The sequence below is a fragment of the Manis javanica genome, chromosome 14 (genome assembly GCF_040802235.1).
Source record: "Manis javanica isolate MJ-LG chromosome 14, MJ_LKY, whole genome shotgun sequence".
Taxonomy (NCBI): domain Eukaryota; kingdom Metazoa; phylum Chordata; class Mammalia; order Pholidota; family Manidae; genus Manis; species Manis javanica.
In genome coordinates this window covers 14,147,333-14,158,926 of record NC_133169.1, presented here as the reverse complement: position 1 = coordinate 14,158,926, position 11,594 = coordinate 14,147,333, and the positions used below count along the sequence as shown (strand labels likewise).

Genomic DNA, 11,594 nt, shown 5'->3' with positions numbered 1-11,594 from the left:
ACAAGCTCTCAACTCAGCAATTCTGACAAGAGGGTGATAAGATAAAGATCTTTGTTTAAACATTTCCTGGTGGCTCTGTGCCTCATCACTAATATCTACAGTAGGAAAAGAATCACTTAGTGGGTTCCTGTTTATCCTTCTATTGGCACTTTTTCTCTAAATTTCTTTATGGATTGCAAGCTCTTTGAGGGAAAGATCTATGTCTGATTCATGTTTCTGTAACCAAATCTCTTGATGGTTCAAAAGCCCCCATCCGTGTAATAATAGACTTCAGACATCTCTTCGTGCTATTGTATTAGTCCCAGTAACTAATATTGGCTGCAGGAACAAAACAACCTCAAGGATCTCAGTGGTTTGACACAATAAATATTTATTCTTTTCTCATTTCACAACTCAAAATAGGTCTGGCAGTTCTCCTCCAGGCAGTGACTCAGGGATTCAGGTGTCTTCCGTCTTTTGGGTTTGCTCCTCAGCATATCATCTGAACTGAGCTGACCAGCAAGCAAAGAGAGATCAGGCAGAGGATATCATGGAGATTTTAGAGTCCAAGCCTGCAATGGCCTGCATCACTTCTAGTCATGCTCCTTTGGCCACTGCAAAGGCTGGATGCGGCCCTGGCCTGCCCACAGAATAGACCCAGCAGCTGCTGCAAGGGCTGGGGGCATTGGGATTTCTTCCTTGTTATTACCTAAAGGGAATCAACAGGCCAATCCCAAGAACCCTGAAAAACTGAGATGACCCCCAGATGTGGTCATCTGGGTCCCACTCCCACCAGCAAAACCCCACCATTGGCTCTGGCTCCAGCTTTGGCCCTGTCCTTCCTTCCCTCCCCTGCACTGAGCCCACAACTGAGCGAAGCCCTGGGTGTGTTTTCCCAGCTGAGTCAGAGGAACACCATGTAAGGCGCACAGTCAGTCCAGTCTAGAGCAAGCATTGCTAAACTCTGTCTAGCTTCCTTGCAGCTTTCTCATCTGCTTGACGTTATGTCCTACATATGCCCTGCAGCCATCATGAGGTCTCAGCAGCCAATCTATTTGAGCGACTGCGTTTCCCCAGAGCAAGCGATGATTTGTCGGGTGATGTGTCTAAGCTCATACTTAACAAGTCTTACAATAAAATAGATTTTATAGGACCATGAAAGGCAACTGAACCTTTTGCAGCTGGTGAGTTACAAACCATACCTTCTAGAAGAGAACTTCTGCTCCGTTTCTTTTTTTTCTTTTTTTAGCCTAAGGCTCATTGAGTGACAAGAAAGAAGATTCCGCTAAACCACCTTCAGCAAAAATGTGGTGTGTGGAGGATTTATTATCCAGCAACAGGATCCAAGTGTTGGAGGTGAGGCTGTCTCACATGTCTTAAGCTATTAGCAGCTAGGCTCATTTGTGCTGTCACACTCGGCCTCGGTTTCCTCTCCAGAACTCGACTTGGCTTCTCCAGGCACAAGATGGAAAGATGGTATCCAAGTATCCAAGTTTATAATATTATATTTCAGATCAATTTAAATTACTCAGTTCAGCACAGTACCCAAGTTTATATTATTTCAATTCAGATAGCCATTAATAATTTGAAAGTGTCTCTTAGCCCCAATAATAGTGGGTTTTCTTTTTTAAACCGCAAGCGACATTTACTGGAAAAACATCCCTTTTTAAAATTTCACCCAGCCAAGCCAGTTAAAAAGCCTCATACCTCAAACCAATGACAACCTACACAAGAACTCCTTAAAGAAACCTCATCGTGACTACGTTTTAGGGCGTGGTCCCTTTAAGTCCACGGGGCCATTAATGAACATCAACCCAGTGTCTCTTTTATAATCTACAAGCAGTTTTTCCTACAGCAAAAAGACATAACATGTTTCCTTGACTCAGCTGATACATTCAGAAAAGAAATTACGATGTTTTCCTTTGCTGTTACAGGCAGACACTGCGTTTCTCATTGTCATCAGGGTAGATGGAATGACTGCTGTCCTTCTCTTTCACATATTATCTCAATGCTTGAAGAGTCCCGCAACTTAAGATAGTTCACACAAGTCATTACAGAGGGCGAGAAGTCGTCTGTGTCTGCCATTGATGCAGATGTCTTCTGAGCAATTGTCAAAGGTGGATTTGAACTCCAGAAGCCTCCAGTGGGTAGTCTTGGGCTGCCTGTCACAAACTGGAGACATAAACTTGCTGCTCATTATCAAAACTACTGAGAATCTCAAGCACGGACTCCTCAGCCCGACTACCACGACTACAACCCTGATCCGGCCTGCAGCCTTCCACCAGTGCCTTTGCATCCACACGTCTGCTTTCCTGTCACACGGGAGCTGATCCAGTTTTTCTGGGTAGAAGTACTGAAGAGGTCTGAGTGGACCAATTCAAATCCACTCAGCATGTTGCCTGGAAACACCTTCATTTAGTGCCTGGAATATAACCAGTCTCAGATATTCCTCTGAATTATGGATAGTGGCTGGGATATGCTTCCCTCCTTTCTTCAGTTCAATGTTGGGAAACTGGGGCAGAGTGAAATCCAATCCTAGATCTTCAACTGAGCAGCCATTTGTAGTCAGGGTTTCTAATGCATATTGCAGACTCTTTGGTCTGAGATTTATCTTATTCAAATCTCTTCTTCTGTCTGACACGGTCTTCTAGCACTGATCTGGCTGCAACTGGGTCAATGTCAAACAAACTGCGCAATGTCAGTGCAGTTTCTTGCCATAGCATCCACTTGTGAAAGGGAAAGGCGGGGTGGGGGGTCCACCAATCTGAAATCCATGACAGACTTGGCCATTAGTTTTTCCTAAGAAGCGAAACATCGTAACCTTCGCAATATGAGCTGTCTTAGCTATCCTACCAAATGGAAGTGCAAACAGGCCCTGGAGGTTTTGAATATACCTGGTCCTTTCTTGGCTTCCTTTTGGATTGCTAAGAGTTGCTTCTCCACCTCTCCAGAGACTCAAGTCAGCTCTCTGTAGTTCCTGAGATACAAGTGCAGAAAACCCCAGTGTAGGCCTAAGACCCATACCAACCTCATCTCCATCCTGGATTCCTGACATGGCCTGATGGCTGCCACGATCCTGCCTCACACACTCTCCTGGTTTCAGCGGCTCCTCTCCGTTCACAGTACATTTTCTTCTATCCGGTCTAGGAGCAACTCTGCAATCTTGAAACTCAGACTGGTTGATTTCCAGGTTGGTATCAAGCAATCTTTGCACTGCTTGGTCCTGATCAAACAGAGTCATATAAAAAGCATTTGCTGGTTATCAAAAGGGAAGAAGAACGGGCAGGTTTTTCCTGGCTCAGTAAGCCACCTTGGGGTGTTGCCTGTCGTGATTACTAATGGATCTGGAATCTTCCTATTTTCTTTTGATGTCAAATTACTGTTCATAAATTCACTAGTTGGAACACTCCTTGCACACTATTATCGTGCAAGTGATACCAGTATCGACTGAAGGCATGTAAAACTCTTAAAAGAAGAATCACATCTGATGTTGGGTCTTGACAAGTTGTATGTTCAGGTGGTGTGGGTATGAAGTAAACTTCTAAAGGATTTGGTACTGATGAATGCACTCCACCATGCCGTAACTCATGCTTTTGTGCATTTCTAGGGGTAGTCGTTGGAGCTGTTTGGGCTCGTTCTCTTTTACCACCAACACAGGCTTTATTACTTTCTTCGTCCTGTCTCGTGGCTTTGTACTGTGCTCTGTGAGTCTTCGTCCAGATACGAGCTCTTCCTAGAGGGCTGCTCTCATCCCCGGATCTCTTTTCATCTTCTGCCTGCACACTGAGCCGCTGTGCTGCCTGATACACAGTCATGTTAAAGTGTAGCCTGTATCCTACATTTCCTGAACTTAAGAACCCAACAGCCAGAGACTCGTCCGTTTCCTCACTGGAGCCATCCTCATTGCTGTCTTCATACCCTCCAGCCGTAAGGTATCTCTTGTACAAAAGCGAAGGGGTCCATCTTGACATCTCCTGCCTTCCACTGCTTCACATTCACAGTCTGGCTGCCTTTGTAACTGGCATTTTAGCTGAGACGTGTTGAAAAATTCTAAAGCCTGTGATCCTCTGCTGAGAGAGAAGCTGCCTCCTGTCCCATTTCCATGGGGAGAAAAGGTTGTATGGTGTAAAAGTCTCTGCCCTTGTGTACCTTGTGGGTTGGGGTGATGTGATATGGCCATTGAATCAATTACCAATGGCCAATGATTTAATCAGTTGTGGCTACATAATGAGACTGAAAAACCCAAAGGGACAGGCTTTGGAGGGCTTCAGGGCTGGTGACCACGGAGAGATAGGGGGAGAGTGGTGCTCTCCAAGAGGCCATGGAAGCTCTGTGCCCTCCCCCTATACCTTGCCACCAGGCATATGCCTCTCTTCCATCTGCTTGTTCCTGAGTTATATCCTTTTATGATACACTGGTAATCTAGTGAGCAAAATGTTTCCCAGAGTACCATGAGCTGCGCTGGTAAATTAATTGCACCCTAGTTGGGAGTCCTTGGAGCCTCTTATCTACAACCAGTTAGTCAGAAGCACAGGTGATAATGTGGGGCTTGCAACTAGCATTTGAAGGGCCGCCCGGCCGGCAGATGGGGGAGATAGTCTTGTAGGTAGGACTGATCCCTTTACCTGTGGAATCTGATACTATCTCCAGGTAGATAGTGTTAGAATTGAGTCCATTTGTAAGACACTCACCTGGTGTCAGAGAATTGCTTGGTGACATGGGGAAAACACTCTTCATTACAAATGGTATCAGAATTCTAAGTGGCCACTTCTGTGACCACTGAGGTTTCCAGAGCAAAGGAATCCTTTGCTTGTCCAAAGGTAATTTTATTTTCTACTGCCTGCATCACAGAAAACTACTTTAACGTTTGATAGGAGATTTCTCAGGATTTTATCCTCTTCATTAAGATGTCCAGGATCGGAAGTTTGAGTTTGGATCAAAGCTCAAATTACTTGACACCCATCAGGCCCGTGGAGCAATCCCTGTAGGAAGGAAATTTCTGTGGAGCTCAGAGCTGGGAGTGGGAGCTGCTTCCAGAGAGACAGCTAGAGAGGGTCTGCGCTCCGTGCTACAGGTAGCTCGAGGTGTCTTGTCTTGGTCTTTTGTCTGTCATACTTGCTTTGTCCACGGACCTAGGACAGTTCCTCATACATAGCAGTCCCTTAGCTAATACTCATCGAATAAATGGATCACTGGTTCATTCGAAGGGGGTCTTTTCCACTTACTGGCTTCACAAGAACTGCCAATTACCTGGTGGCTTGTTCTATGAACCAAGCATTTCTTTCTTCTCTGTACTGTGAATCCATAACTTTAGTTGCTATTTTTTGGTTCTCAGTGTTCAAAACTTTCCTCTCTTGATAGACAGAATTGTCACCATAGTAACTGATTAATGTTGTTAGTAAATCATTCATTGCATTGAAATCCAGTTTCTCCCATCTAGATCTGTGTTCCCAACTAGAATATGAACCAATTAAAGGTGGGAATTCTCTTTCTGTGTACGTGGTATGTGTTCAGTGTTCAAAAGATGTTTCTTGGAAGTATGAATCAATAAATGAGTAAGCTATGGTTCCTGAGGTATACCAGCTTTAAGGAAAAAACTGAGTCACTAGAACAATCATCAAACAGTTTTCCTCTGGCCATGCCTTCTTCCCATCACACAATTCCAACCAGATGTTTCTGCTATTGCCCTGGGGTGAATATCGCTCATATTTTCTCATTCATTCAATACCTCAAATATATTTTTGCATGTGTACTAGGGCCAAACTATATACCAGGCCCTAAGAATACAACAATGATGATAATGGTGGTGGCATCTATGAGTGTTTAAGAGGCTCAATAAACAGACTTCTCTTGCCTGAGTTTTGAACCAATCTAGAAATAAGGTGGAAGAGCCAGCATATGGAGTCAAAGTTATAACATCTAAAAACTTCCTGATTAAAGCTTGACTGAAGAATAAGCCTTCTGTCTGTGGACAAGTGGGCTTCTAAATATTACACACCAGAATTAAATAGAGTCACCCATTCCATGGCAGACAGCAATACCCTCCCCTGTGGTGTGCGCCCTGTGAAAGCAGTGGGGGAGAAACAGAACCTATGCTCCCTGCCTGGAGGCTCACCCCCAGGGGAAAGGCCAGGGGCCCATTCAGTGATGCACCAAGATCCTCCTGCTTGCCCCGTGGCTGCTGCAGTTCCCTGCTATTGCTGATCGCGTTCATTGGTGATCTTTCTTAGAACCAACACTGAGAGCGGCATCTCTGCTGTCAACCTGCCTGGTGAATGCGGCCGCGGCCCCTGCAGGTGGGAGGCGCTGCCGGAGTGGGCGGTTCGCGCTGCCCCTGCTGGGATGACCCCGGAGCTGCTGACGCCTGGTCGGGGATGATGTAGGCGCCGCCCGCTGTGGTTGCCAAAGCCGCCGCGTGCGGAAGGAGGAGCCGGCCGGCACCCGCAGGTCTGCAAGCTCAGCGTCTCCCGCAGCTTACGGACAAGGAGCTCTTGTGGTTTCGACTCGCCCTTTTCCTGCAGCCCCCACAGAATATGGTTCAGGCGGGGTAGGTAAGGACACCCTGAGGGACGGGCACAGCCCCCTGCAGGCTAGTGGGGCCAATGACATGACTCCGAACGAGGTCATTCACACCGTCTGGGAGGGGCGCCCCCAGAACTGAAGGAAGACGGCACTCACCTTTTCCCTGTGTTCACACACTGGATCAGCTCGCCTGCACTGACTTGTGAATGAGGAATGCTAATAAATCCTTCAATTATCTTGTGAATAGCACAATTATTTGCACTGTCTTTATGTTCGTGTTAAAGATTTTGATAGGGTACATGTAAATCTAAATCTAAATGTTAAATGTAAGTTTGTAAAATGTGCCTGTTTTGACAACCCAGCATTGGTATTTCTTGGTGGTGTAATATTTCAGGAGCCTCAAAAACGGAAGTGGTATGGCTCCCTCCTGCTTTCAGAGGCCCCCCTGTCTCACCCTTTTGCTCTTTATCCTTCCCCTTCTGGACCTCTGTCCTTCAACACATTTGTTGGCCTTAAAAGTCTCCTTCCTGAAGAGATCTTTCCAGAAGTTTCCTCTGAACCTCATATAAGTAAATCCACGTTGAACACCGCCCCCAGCTCCCCAACCTCGGTGCCTTCAACACGCCTTGACACGCCTGAAGCCTAGAGTCGACCCAGCTTAGTCCCGTGCTGGGTTCCCCGCATGAGTAAGGAATGAATGCCGGGAGGCTTAGCTAAATTAATCCAGGAACTTAATTAAACTAGTAAGAGCAGCCTTTACAGGGTGGATATAAAAAGGGCCCTGTGTTTCGGATTTGTTTCCATTCTTCCTCCAACTTTAGCTTTTACTCAATATTTAACCCTGAATGAATCAGTGTATATCAATCATCACACCTAGAAATCTTTCGAATATGACCATACTTTAAGGAATGTTTAGAAAACACTTTTGCTGGGGGTTTGAGTGAGCAGAGCTTGTTTGGGAGTTCTAGATTTTTCTGCATTTTGTCTTCCTCACAGGAGCCTTGCTTTGGTTTATATTTAAGACCCCGATGAATGAGTGAGTTGTGTTCCTTAGACGCCCTGGGGAAGTTGCTCACTGAAGTGACTGAGAAGCTGACGGCTGTAAGGAGGAAGCACAGCATCGAACTCCTATACTTGATTTTTTTTAATGGAAATAATCATGATGGGGTTGTCCTAGCACAGATACTTGGCAATTTTTGCCAGATACCCTGCTGCCAGTCAGCTCATCTATGCAGCAGCTCTTTCACACATTGTCCCTCAGTTTAGAGGGAAGTTCATAATTCCTGAGAATCTTGGGGTAGTTATGACCACTGCTGATTTACTGGCTATTTTAGCTGAAGCCACCACCAGTCCCTACCTGCCTCAGACGCTTGCAGAAAGCTGGGTGGCCTGATGCTATCTTAGGTAACTGGAGCATTGCTTCTGGAAGTGAGAAGCCGTCTAAATTATTCAGTGATCCTTCCTCAAGTTCACAGCCTTTCACAACAGTAGGAAAAGCAACCAAGGGCCAGGATGGTGTTGATGGAGCAGGATTTAAGGAATGAGATAGAGGAGGGGGAGTTATCAGCTGGAAGATGCCAAACAATACCTGGGAAGTTACAAGGCCCAAGACTGCTTACCTCTTTTCCAGGTGGGAATGTTGGAAGAGAAGTGAGAAGGGTGCAGTGGGTCTCACTCAGGGTTACTGCCACCCTCGGGGGCATTTATTAATGTGTGTATTCATGTGTGTGTGAATGTGTTAATGTGCATATTGTTCCTGGAATTGTTTCTTTCTTTGCATCTAGAGGCTGGATCTTATTTATATTATTTTGCTCTTACATGCCCAACTCTGGCACTTGGCAGGCTCTTCAGCCATGTAGGTTGAATGAAATGTGCTTTTGAACGTCTCCTTTCAGCTCTACTCATCGGCTCAAAAATAAAAAATCACAAAATAAGTCTATTTCTTTCATATTATTAGCTCAGTCTTTCATTATATTTGAAGCCAGCCTTCTTTTCTCTAGGTTGAATGACCATGTCAGGTGCCTAGTGGTTCCAAAGGGATTAATTGCTTGGAGGATAACTCTTAAATATTTTTAAGACAACAGAGATTAAAGAACTCCCAAGTTTTATTGTGCCCACTAAGTGCTCTGGGCATTACACATCTGCTGCAGATATTTTATCATGCATAGTATTTTATAGATTCTTAAAATTAGATGTGTTTCAGTTTACATGACCAATACTCTTGGGAAGCAGTGCTGTTCATTTCTGTAGGTCTGTAGTAATCCTGGTGTTGCTAGGCTATTTCACTGGACAGAGTCCAAAGACCACAATTATGTATTGGTGTCCTAGGGGAAGATCACTCACACTTTTTCATGACAGGAAATAGGCAAGGCTCTGTTCCACATATTCCAGCAGGTGAGAGGGCATGCAGAGGAAAGAAGGCGTGGCAAGTTAGGGGTGCAGAGGGCTGGATATGGCTTGAGTGTTAAGGACAAGCTGAGCAGAGGAAAAGCCAATGGTCCAAACTGGGTGTAATGGGTGTTGTTTTCTGCCTTCCTGGTAACCAACCTTTTGCTTCTGTCAATAGCCCTTATTTTCATTTTAGAATCCATTCCTTGAGGTCTAAGTGCAACTCTAGTTCTGGGGATGGAAACTGGATTGAGGCCTAGGCCAAAGGGTGTACCACACAGTCTCTTGGAACAAGGGAGGCAGTGAGATCTAGACTGGTCTAATCACTGTGCATCTCCAGACTTTCCTTAAGAATTTGGAGTCAAAGAAACCCACATTTTTCATCCAGACTTGAACCTAGAAGGCAGTTGTTGCAAGAGCAGGTGGTAGCTATTTTGAGGCCATAAGGGGAGAGCCTCTTTGAGAATGGGATCGACACAGAAGATACTGAATCAAGCTATGGAAAGAAAATGGGTCCCAGTGATATCATTTGAGCCCCTGCAACATGGTGTGCCTGAGCTTCCGGAAGCTCCAGTTACATGGGCCAATGCATTCCCGTTTTGGTTTAGGCTAGTTTGGTTTGAATACTCAAGTTAATTTGCAGTTGAAAAAATCCCAGTGAATACCCTGGGTTAGTCAAATTCTTTTGTCAAGTCCAGAGGGTGAACACAGGGTGAGGATTGAGAGAGAGAAGAAAAGGAACAGACTGCAAGAAGACACTGGAAAGGTCTAAGGAGTGCAGGCGAGAGCTGCTCTGAGGGAGATGATCCATGAAAGTGCCCTGTGTGGGGACATGCAAGTGGTGGTTTGGCTGTTGAAATCCTATTTGCCTTAAATTCCTTTTTTCAGTTCACTTTTTAAAAATAAGTCCCAAATATTCTTATTTAAAACATAGCTTTCGTGATCTAAATATGAACGTAAACCTTCCCAAGGCCTACTGACCTTCTGAGAAATATCTGAACCATAAAAATAAAAAACAAACCAAGTTCTTTTTTGAGAAGTTTCAACCATCTGAAAATCAAAAAGGGTCATAGATTCCTATAGTTCAGTTTACTCCACAGCTGGTTACCAAGGGCAACAGATTGCTTTGAACACAGTTCTCTGAGATGTCTCTCTTTCCCCATATTCTTCTTGGCAAGTGGGTAGAAAATCTGTAGTAACATCCTACAGTGAGAATATAAGATTATTTCCAATAGTTGAAGAGACAAGAAAAATGACCTTTCAACCCATGACAAATGCTCAGTCTCTACGGCTTCAGTTCCGTTATTGTTTTCTATTCCTGCTGGTCAGAACACAAGAGTCTCTCGTGGTTAGAGGTTCAGTCAAACCTATTCAAAAAGGTGATGCTGACACTCGAGAGAAACAGTCCATGAAGGAAAGAAGAGTATACAATGGATTTCCAAAAACTACCACTGGGAGGGAAGATGATGACCTGGGAGTGATCAATAAATGTCACTGTCACATGCCAACTACTGTAGATTCTGAACCTTTTTCTGAAGAGTGATGGCTTGTTTTCATAAATCCATTCCATTCATTTCTAGGATATAGAAATGTTGGTATTGTTTTGTAGCCATAGAATGCATCTGTGACCCATATTCAGTCCAGCTTTTTGCACCTAAGGCAAGGGCAGCTAGTGAGAGGTAGTTATTATGAATAGTATTGTATGAAGGTAATTTTCATCTTTAACGCACTGTCCAGGTATGTTACACATCCTTTGAACACAGTCCAAGTAATTGAGCACTTAATTATCCTTCCAAAGGTTTCACATGTGTGTTACTTTTGTCTTTCCAACTGAGTTATGAGATAGACAGGAAAGTCCCTCCTCTGGGATGGAGAATTGTTTTCCCCATATCCCTGGCCCTGATGAGATCTTACAAGTGGATGGCTGCCAAGTCGTCTCTGCTTGTCTGCCTGAAAATGTGTACTTACACTTGCTGGATTATTCCCTCTGCTCTCTCCTTCACGTGAGTTCCCCTGCCCTTCAGACCTCATGTGTTGGACCCCTCAGCTGCCTCTACAGCCAAGATAGATACCTCCAGCCTTCATCCCTCTTATTCTAACATCTTACTCTCAGCTGTTTCTTCCTCCCTGACTCAAGAGGCTGAGACTGAAGTGTATCTCTAGAACTCACCAAGTTAGGACAGAACCAGATCAAGAAAATGCAAGTCTGTTATCTATTGTTAGCTCAAACATCATCCCAAAACTCTGTGGCTTAAAATAACAACATTTACTTTGCTCCCAAATCTGTAATTAAGTCAGAGCTTGGCAGGAGCAGCTCCTCGTCTCTGCTGTGCCTGGCGTCAGCATGAAGTGACTCAAAGTCTGGGGCTGGCATCCTCGGCAGGCTCACTCACTCACAGGTCTGCCAGTTGATGCTAAGAACATGCGGGGCTCTTTGCGCTTCTTACTCGGTTTACATGTTTTCTCTCCAGCGTGGTGGCTTCGGGACAGCCAGGCCCCTCACATGCTGGCTCAGGGTTCCTGCAGTGTGGGCCCAAAGAAAGGGAAGACAGTGGGTGTTGTCTTGTTCTTTCTAACCTAACCTCAGACATCACACAGTTTCCCAGTCACCTCACAATATCATTAAAAAGGAGTCACTGAGGCTGACCCATTTTCAGGGGGGAAGGGGATTACACTCCACCATATTGTGTGAGAAGCATCAGAGA

General features: G+C 45.0%; 1 pseudogene; it reads right to left on the bottom strand.

Annotated features, from left to right (window-relative positions):
* Positions 1-1,938: 1,938 nt before the first annotated feature.
* LOC108404746 (E3 ubiquitin-protein ligase TRIP12 pseudogene) lies at positions 1,939-4,159 on the bottom strand (annotated as a pseudogene).
* Between the last annotated feature and the right edge of the window lie 7,435 nt (positions 4,160-11,594).